Genomic DNA, 14283 nt, shown 5'->3' with positions numbered 1-14283 from the left:
TCCCTAGCCGGATTGTAAAACAATTTTCATGGCAGACCTTTTCGCTTCGACCTCTGGACCTAAAGGTGCAGAGTGTTTCCGAATACTGGAGCGGCAATATAGACCGGGGTATGCGTGGAAACCAGGCGTAGGGGTCATAGTTGCTTGAACAGACAAGTTGTATCCAGCTAGCTATGTTATATTACTTGTTGATTGTAAGAAACATCTTCTAGGGAGAATAGTTTCGTTAAGGGTTCCTTTCCCTGGGTGAACATGCGTTAATATGCATGTCCGAACTGTGATTGAAAAATGGCAGTATACGTAACATCTGGGGGTTCACAGTGTAATTAGGGATAACGTCTTTAGTCCACCGACCGAATATTCCCTTAAGAACGCTAGCTTTCGGCTTCACCCAGTCTGAGGTACAAGTCCGGATGACCCGTCTGTAACAATCGCAGAGGTGCTCCCTTTATGCCCTAGCCGAACAAACAGGAACGTATGGCATAAGCACAGGAGCCAGGCAACCTAGCTTGGCCAAAACTTAAGTCATAACGGTGCATATAATGGCGAAGAAAAGGTACATATGAGGAAAGGACACACATGTGGTGAGCTTGATGCTTGTAAAACAATAATAAGCTTCTGTAAAAGAAGCCCCTAGGTATTATGGTCGTATATATTTAATGATGTGTACGCCATAGGTGTGCGGTTTGGCCGCATAAGAGCTATAGAGCTAGAGAAAAAGTTAAAGAGAGAAAAAATAGAAGCGAAGGGAGAAGAAGACGAACGAAGAGTCCAGCTCTAGGCATAGAATCTTCGGAGTATGGCAGCGTTCCACGGGTTCGGCTCTAAGCGATTGTCCGATGCATCATGCACGCGGTACGCTCCTCCAGTGAGAACTTCATCTATGATGAAGGGACCCTCCCACTTGGGCTTGAGTTTGTCCTTTTTCTTTTCTGGCAAGCGTAGAATGAGTTCACCAACATTATAAGTCTTGGCCCGCACTTCTCTGCTTTGGTATCTGCGAGCCTGTTGTTGATAGAATGCAGAACGGGCTTTTGCAACGTCGCGCTCCTCCTCCAGGACATCTAGACTGTCCTGCTGATCAAGCTCGGTCTCTCTCTCTTTGTACATGCGCACTCGAGGTGAGTCATGAATGATGTCGCAGGGCAAAACGGCCTCTGCGCCGTACACCATGAAGAATGGTGTGTATCCGGTAGTGCGATTGGGCGTGGTCCGCAGCCCCCAGAGTACGGAGTCGAGCTCCTCAACCCAGTGCTTGTCTGATTCTTTCAAAGACCGCACTAGTTTAGGCTTGATGCCGCTGATGATAAGACCATTAGCTCATTCGACTTGACCGTTTGTTTGTGGGTGATAGACGGAGGAGTAATCGAGCTTAATGCCCAGGTTTTCACTTCATCGGCTGTAAAGTTGGAGCCGTTATCCGTGATGATGCTGTGTGGGACACCATAACAGTGCACGACACCGGATATAAAGTCTATCACTGGTCCGGCTTCGGCCATTTTAACTGGTTTGGCCTCTATCCACTTGGTGGATTTATCTACCATGACCAGTAGATATTTTTTCTTATGGCTTCCTCCTTTAAGGGGTCCGACCATATTAAGCCCCCAGACCACGAAAGGCCCAGTAATGGGGATTGTTTGTAGAGCGGTAGGCGGCATATGGCTTTGATTAGCGAAAAGTTGGCATCCTGCACAACGTTGGACAAGGTCCTGTGCATCTGCTCGGGCCGTCGGCCAAAAGAAACCTGTACGGAAGGCTTTACTTACAAGGGCCCGAGCTGCGCCGTGGTGACCGCCAAGACCAGCATGGATTTCGGCCAGGAGCCGCCGTCCCTCTTCTTCGGAGATACATCTTTGAAGGACTCCGGTAGCACTTTTCTTGTAGAGCTCTCCATCATGGACCTTGTAGGCTTTCGAGCGCCGAACAATGCAACGAGCCTCATTCTGATCCTCAGGGAGCTCTCGCCTATTAAGGAAGGCCAAGAAGGGTTCGGTCCATGGGGCAATTACTGCCATTATTAGATGGGCCGATGGTGTTATTTCGGTGTCTGAGCCCCCGATGATATTGGTATTGTGCTCAAAATATGGGGGTATAATCGGATTCGGACTGGTGTTGCTGCTCTCGCCCTGCCACACCACGGATGGCTTGAAGAGCCTTTCCAGAAAGATGTTAGGCGGGACGGGGCCACGCTTGGCGTCAATGAGAGCAAGGGCATCCGCCGCTTGATTACTTTCTCGAGCCACATGATGAAACTTGAGTCCCTCGAACCAAGCTGATATTTTGAGTATGGCATTACGATAGGCCGCCAACTTCGGATCTTTGGCATCCAAGTCTCCATTTATTTGGGATATTGCGAGATTTGAATCCCCGCGCACCTCCAGGCATTGTAGCCCATGGAGGCAGCCATCCAAAGACCGTGCAATAAGGCCTCGTATTCGGCTGCATTGTTGGAGTCTGTGTATAATATTTGGAGTACGTACTGAACTGTGTCTCCAGTGGGGGACGTTAAGACGACGCCTGCTCCTAAGCTGGCCAACATTTTAGAGCCATCGAAGTGCATGACCTAGTTGGAATATGTGCTGTACTCTTTAGGGAGTTCGGCCTCTGTCCATTTGGCGACGAAGTCGTCCAACACTTAGGATTTAATGGCTCGGCGTGGTTTGTATGTTATGTTGAATGGCAGGAGCTCGATGGCCCACTTGGCGATCCGACCCGTAGCGTCGCGGTTGTTTATTATGTCATTGAGTGGTACTTCGGAAGCCACTGTGATGGAGCACTCTTGGAAGTAGTGTCGTAGCTTCCGGGATGCCATGAAGACCGCATATGCTATCTTTTGGTAATGAGGGTACTGGGATTTGCATGGTGTGAGGATAGTGGACACGTAGTATACCGGTTTCTGAAGTGGGAATTTGTGTCCGTCCTCCTCTCGTTCAACGACGAGCACCGCGCTCACCACTTGGTGTGTTGCAGAGATGTATAATAACATCGGTTCGTCGACGTTCGGCGCGGCCAGGATTGGGTTGCTCGCTAAAAGAGCCTTTATTTCTTCCAGTCCAGCCGTTGTTGCATCCGTCCACTCGAAGTGGTCAGTGCGTCGGAGAAGGCGATAAAGTGTCAATGCTTCTTCTCCTAATCTGGAGATAAACCGGCTTAAGGCTGCCACGCATCCGGCTAATTTTTGGACCTGTTTAAGGTCTGTTGGTGTAGCCAATTGTGATAAAGCTCGGATTTTGGCTAGATTTGCCTCAATTCCTGTATTGGAAACGATGAAGCCCAGCTATTTTTCGGCGGGAACGCCGAAAAAACATTTTTCCGGATTGAGCTTGATGTCATATGTACGGAGGTTATCGAATGTGAGACGCAGGTCGTCTATTAATGACTCGACGTGCCTAGTTTTGATGACGACGTCATCCACATATGCTTCAACTGTCTTGCCGATTTGTTTCTCCAGGCATGTTTGAATCATGCGTTGGTAGGTGGCACCAGTGTTTTTAAGCCCAAAGGGCATAGTGTTGAAGCAGAAAGGCATGTATGGGGTGATGAATGCCATTGCGGCCTGATCGGATTCCTTCATTTTGATTTGATGGTATCCGGAGTATGCGTCGAGGAAACACAGTGAGTCGTGTCCTGCAGTAGCATCAATAATCTGATCGATGCGGGGGAGGGGAAGGGATCCTTAGGGTAGGCCTTGTTGAGGTCTTTGAAGTCGACGCATAGGCGCCAGGATTTATCCTTCTTTGGCACCATCACCAGATTTGCTAGCCAGTCCGGGTGTTTTATTTCTCTGATGACTCCGGCCTCGATTAACTTGGCTAGCTCCTCCCCCATAGCTTGTCGTTTGGGTTTGGAAAAGCACCGCAGTGTTTGCTTGACCGGCTTGTATCCCTTCAATATATTGAGGCTTTGTTCGGCCAACCTGCGTGGGATTCCTGGCATGTCAGAAGGGTGCCAGGCGAATATGTCCCAGTTCTCGCGCAGGAACGCTCGTAGAGCGGCGTCGACCGTTGGGTCCAGCTGTGCCCCGATGGAAGCTGTCTTCTTGGGGTCCGTCGGGTGGACTTGAAATTTGACTATTTCGTCTGCTGGTTTGAAAGAGGTGGATTTGGGCCGCTTATCAAGGATTACGTCGTCCCTATCCACCATGGAGCGTAGTGCGGTTAACTCTTCGGCCGCGAGGGCCTCGGACAGTGCCTCGAGGGCCAGGGATGCGGTTTTGTTTTCGGCGCGGAGGGCTATGTCCGGGTCACTGGCGAGAGTGATAATACCATTGGGCCCTGGCATCTTGAGCTTCGTATACCCGTAATGAGGTATAGCTTGAAAGCATGTGAATGCATCTCGCCCCAATAGGGCGTGATATCCACTGTTGAAAGAGGCCGTACATAAGGTTTAGCCCGCTGTCGCCGTCCATGAGCACTTTAGTGAGCCGAAAGCCATCCACAAGTGGATTGAGGACTAAGGCGGCTGGTGCCCGGACTGACCGGAATTTTGGTTTGTCACCGCCATTGAAAGTTATGGGTGTGTTGTTCCAGGGGTTTATTGCTGCGACTTGGCAGACTTCGGCGAGGTCGCGGAGTGCCCTCTTGCGCCGATTGTTCGAAGCGAAAGTCACGAAGACCGTCAATACTCTGAGGTCGTCATCCTCCGGGGGACGTTGCTCTGAGGTATTTTTGGTGAGGATGTCCTCGCCGCTCTTGGACACTTGCCGGAGTATCCAACATGCTCTAAGGTTGTGGGTTGGTAGGTATCCGGTGTCGTGTGTATTTTGCATGGCCTATCGAGCCATCCCTCTAGAACGGTTCTGCGTTCCGTAGCGGGCTTAGTTTTCTTCACTATGGGGTTGGGTGCCCCGCGAGGGTGCATCCTTTTTGCCCGCCAGAGGGGTTGAGTGGAGACCGGTGGTTCCCATCGAGTTGTTTGAGTTTTCCAGGCGCTTTCCACTGCGCAGTACTTCTGTACTATGGTTGCCAAGTCAGCGAGGTGTAATACGCTACGGCGGTTGATGGCGTTGAGGATTCCTTCATCCATGCAATTATTGCAGAATACTGCAATCGTGTCTTCGTCACGGCAATCTTTAATCTTGTCTTTGATAAGGAGGAATCTGGCCCAAAAGTGATGCACTGTTTCCTGAGACTGTTGTCGTATGTACATGAGGTCGCATATATCCGGAGGACCGGAATTGCTTGGCGAATATTGCTTGTGGTGGGTGGGTGGCTTTAAATCCGAACCCTGGCCCAATTTGGAGTCCGGAGTTTGAAGGATTCCCGAGCTCGTTACTTCGGGCTCCGGGATGTTGAATCATTTTCCAGGCTCTACGCCCGATTCTAGGTTCGGAGGACCGGGAGTGTCGTCCCGCAGACTGGTATCCGGCTCTTCCAGCTCGGAGATCCGAACACAACTCGTCTTCAATATAGGGGAAGAGTTGTTGTTTTGCTCCTCTACGACCGCTATCTGATGGGTGATCGGCGGAGATTTGATTTCTCTCTGATCGGGTTTAAGCCTAATCCGATCATAGTTAGTAGCGACCCCCATGGCGGCGATGCGATCCATGAGTTCGTTTAAAGATGACAACTCCGCCGGATCCATCCGTTTGGAGTGTTCACAGTCAACGTGGAGACGAATTTTGATGACCTGAGAAGTCATCATCGGCTTAACGGCCGAATGGGCGATCATGGTAAAGTCGCTCAGCCGGAGGGTTTGGCCTGAGGCCAGGGCTCCTCCGGAGGTGATACTGTCCTTGGTAACAAGGCGAGCCATCAATCATGTCTTTGACGTCACAGCGGAACTCTCAATGAAAGCACCAATGTCCGTGTCAAACCCGGCGGATCTCGGGTAGGGGGTCCCGAACTGTGCGTCTAAGGTCGATGGTAACAGGAGACGGGGGACACGATGTTTACCCAGGTTTGGGCCCTCTTGATGGATGTAATACCCTACTTCCTGCTTGATTGATCTTGATGAATACGAGGATTACAAGAGTTGATCTACCATGAGATCGTAATGGCTAAACCCTAGATGTCTAGCCTGTATGATTGTGATTGCCCCTACGGACTAAACCCTCCGGTTTATATAGACACCGGAGGGGCCTAGGGTTGTACAGAGTCGGTTTACAGAGGAAGGAATCATCATATCCGAACGCCAAGCTTGCCTTCTATGCCAAGGAGAGTCTCATCCGGACATGGGAGGAAGTCTTTTGTCTTGTATCTTCACGGCCCATTAGTCCGGCCCACGTCACATAGCCCGGACGCCCGAAGACCCCTTAATCCTGGACTCCCTCATCTGCCCAAAAAAGCGCTACTACTATAATTCCCACACTGTTGCCGGTAGGCTAAGAATAGTAGTAGCGAGCCCGATGGAAACACGATTGCTAATTGCCTTGTAGCAGCGTGTTTCTGTTGTAGAGCGCTACTGCTAAGAAAAAGAAAATAAGTAGAGAAATAAGTAGAAAAGTAAATGAAAATGAAAGTAATAGAAAAAAGTAGAAATGAAAAAAAGAAAAAGAAAAGAAAAATAAAAATAATGGAGAAAGGCATAGTAGTACCGCTTGTTCTCACAAGGCGCTATAGAGAAATTGGGTGTAGGTACTAAGGCCTTGCTGTGGAAATTGAAGTGGTCATGTTATATCTTATCATTGTAGTGGTTCAATTGTGCCCAAGTGGCCTTTTGTTGTTTCCAGGGAATGAACCCGAGTGGCCTATGTTTTGCCAGAATGTTGATTCATTTCCGTTCCGGCAAATTTCAGGTGCTCGATTTGTCCACTTTTTATGTAACGCCCACGATGCGGCTATATCTCTCACGTGTCGAGGCACGACTTAGAGGCATAATCGCATTGTGGTTGTCGCAAGAAGGGTCATCTTCACACAATCCCATGTAATGAACAAGAAAGGGATAAAGAGGGTTGGCTTACAATCGCCACTTCACATAATGAACATATAATTCATACATCATTCAGAGTACACACATAGTCCGACTACGGACAAATAAATGAAAAGGAAGATAACCCAACTGCTAGATCCCCGATCATCCCAACTGGGCTCCACTACTGATCATCTAGAAACGAAACATAGTAATGACCAAGGTCCTCGTCGAACTCCCACTTGAGTTCGGTAGCATCACCTGCATGGTATCATCGGCACCTGCAACTGTTTCGGTAGTATCTGGTGAGTCACGAGGACTCGGCAATCTCAAAACCCGCGAGATCAAGACTATTTAAGCTTATGGGTAGGATGAGGTAATGAGGTAGAGCTGCAGCAAGCACTAAGAAAATATGGTGGCTAACATACGCAAATAAGAGCGAGAAGAGAAGCAACGCAACGGTCGAGAAGCTAGAAGTGATCAAGAAGTGACCCTGAAACTACTTACGTTCATACATAACCCAAAAACCGTGTTCACTTCCCGGACTCCACCGAAAAGAGACCATCACGGCTTCACACGCGGTTGATGCATTTTTAATTAAGTCAAGTGTCAAGTTCTCTACAACCGGCCATTAACAAATTCCCATCTGCCACATAACCGCGGGCACGGCTTTTGAAAGTTTATACCCTGCAGGGGTGTCCCAACTTAGCCCATCACAAGCTCTCACGATCAATGAAGGATATTCCTTCTCCCGGAAAGACCCGATCAGTCTTGGAATCCCGGTTATAAGACATTTCGACAATGGTAAAACAAGACCAGCAAGACCACCCAACTGTGCCGACAAATCCCGATAGGAGCTGCACATATCTCGTTCTCAGGGCACACCGGATGAGACAAGCTACGACTAAAACCAGCCCTCGAGTTTCCCCGAGGTGGCCCCGCAGGCGGCTCGGTTCGGACCAACACTCAGAGGAGCACTGGCCCGGGGGGGCTAAAATAAAGATGACCCTCGGGCTCGCGTAAACCCAAGGGAAAGGTATAGGTTGTTAGGAAAATGTAAAACCAAGGTTGGGCCTTGCTGGAGGAGTTTTATTCAAAGCGAACTATCAAGGGGGTCCCATAACCCCAACCGCGTAAGGAATGCAAAATCAAGGAACATAACACCGGTATGACGGAAACTAGGGCGGCAAGAGTGGAACAAAACACCAGGCATAAGGCCGAGCCTTCCACCCTTTGCCAAGTATATAGGTGCATTAATAAATAAGAGATATTGTGATATCCCAACATAATCATGTTCCAACATGGAGCAATCTTCAACTTCACCTGCAACTAACAACGCTATAAGAGGGGCTAAGCAAAAGCAGTAACATAGCCAAACAACGGTTTGCTAGGAAGGTGGGTTAGAGGCTTGACATGGCTATATGGGAGGCATGATAAACAAGTGGTAGGTAGCGCGACATTGCGATAGAACGAACAACTAGCAAGCAAAGATAGAAGTGATATCGAGGGTAATGGTCATCTTGCCTGAGATCCCACAAGGAAGAAGAACGAGTCCATGAAGTAGACGAACCAACGTAGTCGAACGAATCCTCACAATCGCAACGTAACCGGAACTATCAAGCAGAAGCGCAACTGGAAAGAAGCAAACAACATGGTAAACAACCATCACAAGACATGGCATGGTGCACAATCAAGTATGAAGCATGTCCGGTTTAATGAGGCATGGCATGGCAAAGTGCACAAACAATACTACAAATTAAGTGGAGCTCAATATGCAACGAGTTGCATATTGACAAAACACCACATCAACTATTTAGTTCTCTCTCGTTTATGTACCCAACAATATTAAATGTTATTAAACATAGCAAGGGTGAAGCATAAGTAAACTAACTATTTAGGCAAGTTTAAATGAGGCCGAAACAACAAACAACAATTCCGGAAAATCCCCATATGCATATTATGAATTTGGTACTGTTCTGCCCTAACCATATTTTAAGAGTTGTTAAACAGGAAAATAAAGTGCAACATGTTAATCTATGCATTTTTCCACCCCATTTACATATAAAGTTTATTCAAAATGGAGCTACGCTTATTTAGTTATGAAATAAATCATTTTAACGTGCTATTTATGCAAAATTAAACAAACAGCAAGTTAAACCTTTTTAACATGGATGAAAGTGGCATATTATGAAACTAGATGAAGTTCTAAGCACTTTTCATATATAAAACATTTTAATCCGATGCACGGTTTGTGAAATATTATATGCATGAACATGAGGGTTTTTCTACAAAACAGACATTCTCTGGATAAAAAGGAAAATCACAGATCTGGAAAAAAACGTACGCGGGCCGAATCTTCCTGGCCCGATAGTGTACAGGAGAGGGACATCAGGGGGGCTGCTCACATTGGGCCTTGAGGCCGAATCTGGAGCTGGGCCAGGGGCGCTGGGATGAGGCAGCCCACGCAGCAGGACGACGCGTCCACGGTGCGGGCGAGCGGGCGGTCAACGCGGGCTTGACCCGTGCGCTGGCGCTGGTCTCGCTCGATGCAGAGGAAGTGGACAAAGGGGCGAGACGCGGGCGGCTCCAGACGATACAGGGAAGCGGTGGCGCGCACAGGAGGTCGAGGATGGACGGGTTCATGGCGGGGCGGCGAGATCCAGCGGGGAAGCAGCTTGGCGGCGCCGGGCTTGAGAGGAGGCCGTCGGCGGGAAACGGCGGGGACGGAGCAAGGCAGCGGCTATGCGGGACTTGAGGCACAGGGGCGAAGCGGAAGATGTCGGCGCACGGGCGAGGCACAGGACGGCGGTGCCGGACTTGGCGGGTCGAGCAGAGGGACTTGGCGCCGCAGCGGAGAAGCTTCAGGGTGGCGGCTTGGCGACTCCGGCGAAGAGGCGCGGGAAGAAGACGGTGGCTGGCTGTGCGTGGGTTGGTGAGGAGGGGATCTGGGAGGATCCCAAGATTGAGAGTGGCGACGGCGGGTGAGGGATTGGATGGATGGGACTGCCTAGACTAGGGTTTGGACCTATATATATAGCATGTGGGTTAGATTAGGGGTGATCTAGTCCCTCCGATTTTAATCGGACGGTCTCGGATAAATAGCTTAGGGTCCCAATTAAGAAAACGGAGATGTTTTATAGATGTTTGGGGATGATCCGGACCCATCGGTCACGACTGAGCGGGTCGGGTTCGGGACAACTTTCGGACGCGCGCGAGGGGTCTTAATAAAATGTAGAGAGGGTCAACTGGTCAGACAAGAGGGGCTCGAAAAACCCGGTTGGTCTCAAAATGGTCAATGAAGGCAAGGGGGACGCGGCAACTACGAACGGATGCAAGTTTTGAAAAATGACGGCAACGAAGTGCCGATGCAATGTGGATGATGCAGTGATGAAATGCAACAAGCAAATAAAACACACAGCGATCACGAAGAACATGGAAGGCGTCTGGAGCGTCGGTCTCGGGGCGTTACAACACTCCTCCACTTACAAGAGATCTCGTCCCGAGATCTAGGGATGGCACCGGAGAGAAACGGAAGAGGAAAAGATAAAACAAAGTTGCTTCTTTGACAAACGAGTGAAACCACGAGCCTTAAGAGGTTGAACAGATAGAAAGAAAGAATACAATGGAGACGAACGAGATTGCAAACACTCCGATAGAAAAGAGGAACAAGGAACATTATGAGAACCCTGTAGGTTGAAACATGGAACAAGAGCTCAATGAACCAATAAGAATATGCCACCACACCGGTATAATGAGATAGCCAAGGAACAAGAATGACCAATTTCGACAGCACTCCGGTTGACAAGAGGAGCAAAACTTGATAAGATGAAAAGAACTTAAATATAGGACACAACACTCATGTTAAATGGATAAGCACGAAAAGAACATGATCTTGACAAAACAAGATGATGGGTCGAAGAGAGCAATATCACAATGCCTCCGGGATAAATGAAAGAATGGAATGGAATGGAATGAACGGAGGGAAACAAGATCTTGAAAGAGCACGCTTACAAGAAATGCTAGAACAGAGTTGTTGGATTATCAGCAGTGAAAGGATAAGCTTGTTGTGGGCTTATGGAAAACCTCCCAAAATTATGAGGTGACAACCTGCCACTCACTGGAAAAAGATTTGATTGAGAGCTAGAAAAGATAGAAAGCTTCTTCCACCGAGGTGATAAGGAGAAAACTTGGATCATAGATAATCACCACAAAGAGCAACATTCCTTAGGGAAGGTTGTAGGTGAAATATGACACAAGATAACTCCAACAAAGAGATTGATGGATTTAAAATACCTCATTCTCGACACCATGTGAGTCGCAAAACATGAAAGGAAATTGTCAAGAGTGATATAACGACATCTCGAAGGTAAGGTGGAAGGAATTGCACTTTGGAATGCAAGATGAAGAATACTTGAACTCCTCAAAACAAAACATGTGTTGAGCACCTTGTTTAATTTTGAGTATAGCTTGGCGGATCTTAACTCCGAGAGAAATCTTGAAGAACAATTGAAGGATGAAAGGAATCCTTGACGAACCACCATGTAGAGCCTTCATGAAGAATCCGGTAATAAAAGGATGATAAAAGAAGGAGAAGTTGAAAGAATAGGGTGAAGCCTTGCAAAGAATTAGATGGATCTTCGCCACGAGTTAACTGAGAGAGCTTGGAACTCTGGAAACAAAAGATGAAGCATCTCGAACCAAGAATGTGATATGATGAACAACTCTGAAAAGAAGAAATTAGATCACTTGGATGAAACAAGAATAAGAATTAAGTTATGCGTATCCTTCACCAATTTAGATTGATGACAAGCAACGGATTAGGCATACTACCTATTCTTCTTGAAAAGATTGAAGAGATATAGCCAAACTTGAGAAAAGTCTTCAACGATCCACCGGTAGGATTGGAAAGAACGAATGAATTGATATGATAACCAAGGAAGAGAATTCTTGAACGAACCACCGTAAGAATTTGGAAATGGAAGTAGCAAAGGCACAATTCACCGGGAAGAATTAGAAAATGAATGAAGATACTTGGCAGAATTTAGATACATGAGAACAAAGAGATCATAAACTGATTAGAGGATATTTGAACGATGCACCGGTAAGATTTGGAGAATGAGATCTGAAAACTGAGAATGAATAATTCTGAGATGATGGCTTCGGAGAAACAAACTGAAAAGACTCCTGAATTGCTCCGGATGGGTGAAAAGAATTCTCACAATCAAAAACAATTGTGAGAGGATGGCATAAGCTAGAACTATGAATCTTCAAGAGAACGGACCAAGATTTAGGAGAAATCCTTCTTCGGTCTTCAAATATTGAGAATGACGATGAGAACCACCATGCATTGTTGAGGCACTCCGGGATGAAGAATAGAAAGGTTGAACCAGCGATGAAAATAATTTGAAAGATCTTGGAGAAAGACATTTGACTGATGATAATTCATTCTTACGTCAAACTTCAAAAAGAATTTGGGAATAGCTCCGGGAGAATTAGAAGAATCAGGTAAGATCCTGGGAAAAGACCTGTGGGTTAGGGCCCACTCAAAAGAAACACCGTTGAACGATTTAAAAGATAGATTGCGCCGGTTGAATTAAATGGCTTGAATGAGATAAGAACCTCAAAATAACTCAAATGGATTGGAAAGGAAACGTGAATCTTCCGAGATATCTTCAGTACTCCAGAACAAATGAATGGCGAGAAGTGGATGATTAAGAGGTGCACTGGCATGAGAAAACATTTGAAATGAGGAAAGGGATATGATCGATAAAGCTTGAATTGAAACCACCGGAGAAGATAAGAGAACGAAGAATGATAAACTTGAAGCTTCCTTTAGCATCTTCATGAGAATCACCGAATAAGAACATTGAAGCAAAATAATGAAGAGACTTCATAGCAATAAAATGGATGATTGATTAAGATATATGAGTCGTTGAATAAAAAGGTGGGAGGGCGGGAAAACAAAGGCAACTTGGGGATGGGTGAAACAGACACCGTTGAGAAAACTTATAATTGATCTTGCGGATGTTGGAATGATCGGATGCACTTGAAGAGAAACACGCCGATTGGAAAAGAATTGACATGACAACCTCAATGATCAAGAAGGATTAGCACTCCCATATAAATATGTGGATGCCATTTAGAAAAGGTATGGAATCTACATTTGACTTCGAAGCAACTCGAATACCACAACTCAAAACAAAACAAAGGATTTGGCTTAGGATATAAGCCAGAACAAACATATGATAGATCCCATGTCGTATCATGTGTCTGTTGGAAAGATATCCTACGAGATACTTGAATTCCCACCTATAAACTCCTGAAACTTTCTGGCTATGCAATCTGGTGTTGGGGATACATGGGAAGCACAATATCTCACCCAAACTAACAATCCCTACATCCAGCTGTATCCATCCGTCAACACATAACCAAGAAAACTCCGGAAATTGTGTACCTCAACCTTCGAAAAGCATCCGTTATACGAGCTATGGCAATACTCCCGAACTCCCGCCCCAGTACTGGGTGGCATCGAGGTTATCTCACCAACAACTACATAAAAGAGATTTTCGATGTCGGCGGAAAAAACTCATGTATTCCAGAACTGCAACGATAAAATTGTGACGACAACACCTCGGAGCTCAACTCCCCGGGACACTGCCACAACCCTTAAATGTCAGGAGGCACCAAGAACAATGTTCTCGTCACAAGAATATCGGAACGATCCCAAGATACCCGCGTGATCCTAAAAAAATTTAGTGAGATTTGAGGAGAGAAAAGTCAAATCATCTATGTCAGGAGGCCTCACCAAGCGACGAAGGGACTGAGGAGTAAAAAGAATCCTACTCTCCGATATATATAATCCTAAGACTCAAAACATTTTTGTTCTAGACTCAACAACGTCAGCGATTCAATCAAGCAGGGGGCTCCTAAGTCGGGGGCCCATGATGCGGCTATATCTCTCACGTGTCGAGGCACGACTTAGAGGCATAACCGCATTGTGGTTTTCTCGCAAGAAGGGTCATCTTCACACAATCCCATGTAATGAACAAGAAAGGGATAAAGAGGGTTGGCTTACAATCGCCACTTCACACAATGAACATATAATTCATACATCATTCAGAGTACACACATAGTCCGACTACGGACAAATAAATGAAAAGGAAGATAACCCAACTGCTAGATCCCCGATCATCCCAACTGGGCTCCACTACTGATCATCCGGAAACGAAACATAGTAACGACCAAGGTCCTCGTCGAACTCCCACTTGAGTTCGGTAGCATCACCTGCATGGTATCATCGGCACCTACAATTGTTTTGGTAGTATCTGGTGAGTCACGAGGACTCAGCAATCTCAAAACCCGCGAGATCAAGACTATTTAAGCCTATGGGTAGGATGAGGTAATGAGGTAGAGCTGCAGCAAGAACTAAGCAAA

Source organism: Aegilops tauschii, chromosome 2, assembly GCF_002575655.3.
Source record: "Aegilops tauschii subsp. strangulata cultivar AL8/78 chromosome 2, Aet v6.0, whole genome shotgun sequence".
NCBI classification, from domain to species: Eukaryota; Viridiplantae; Streptophyta; class Magnoliopsida; order Poales; family Poaceae; genus Aegilops; species Aegilops tauschii.
The sequence above is the reverse complement of the archived record's forward strand: the minus strand, read 5'-3'. Positions refer to the sequence as shown.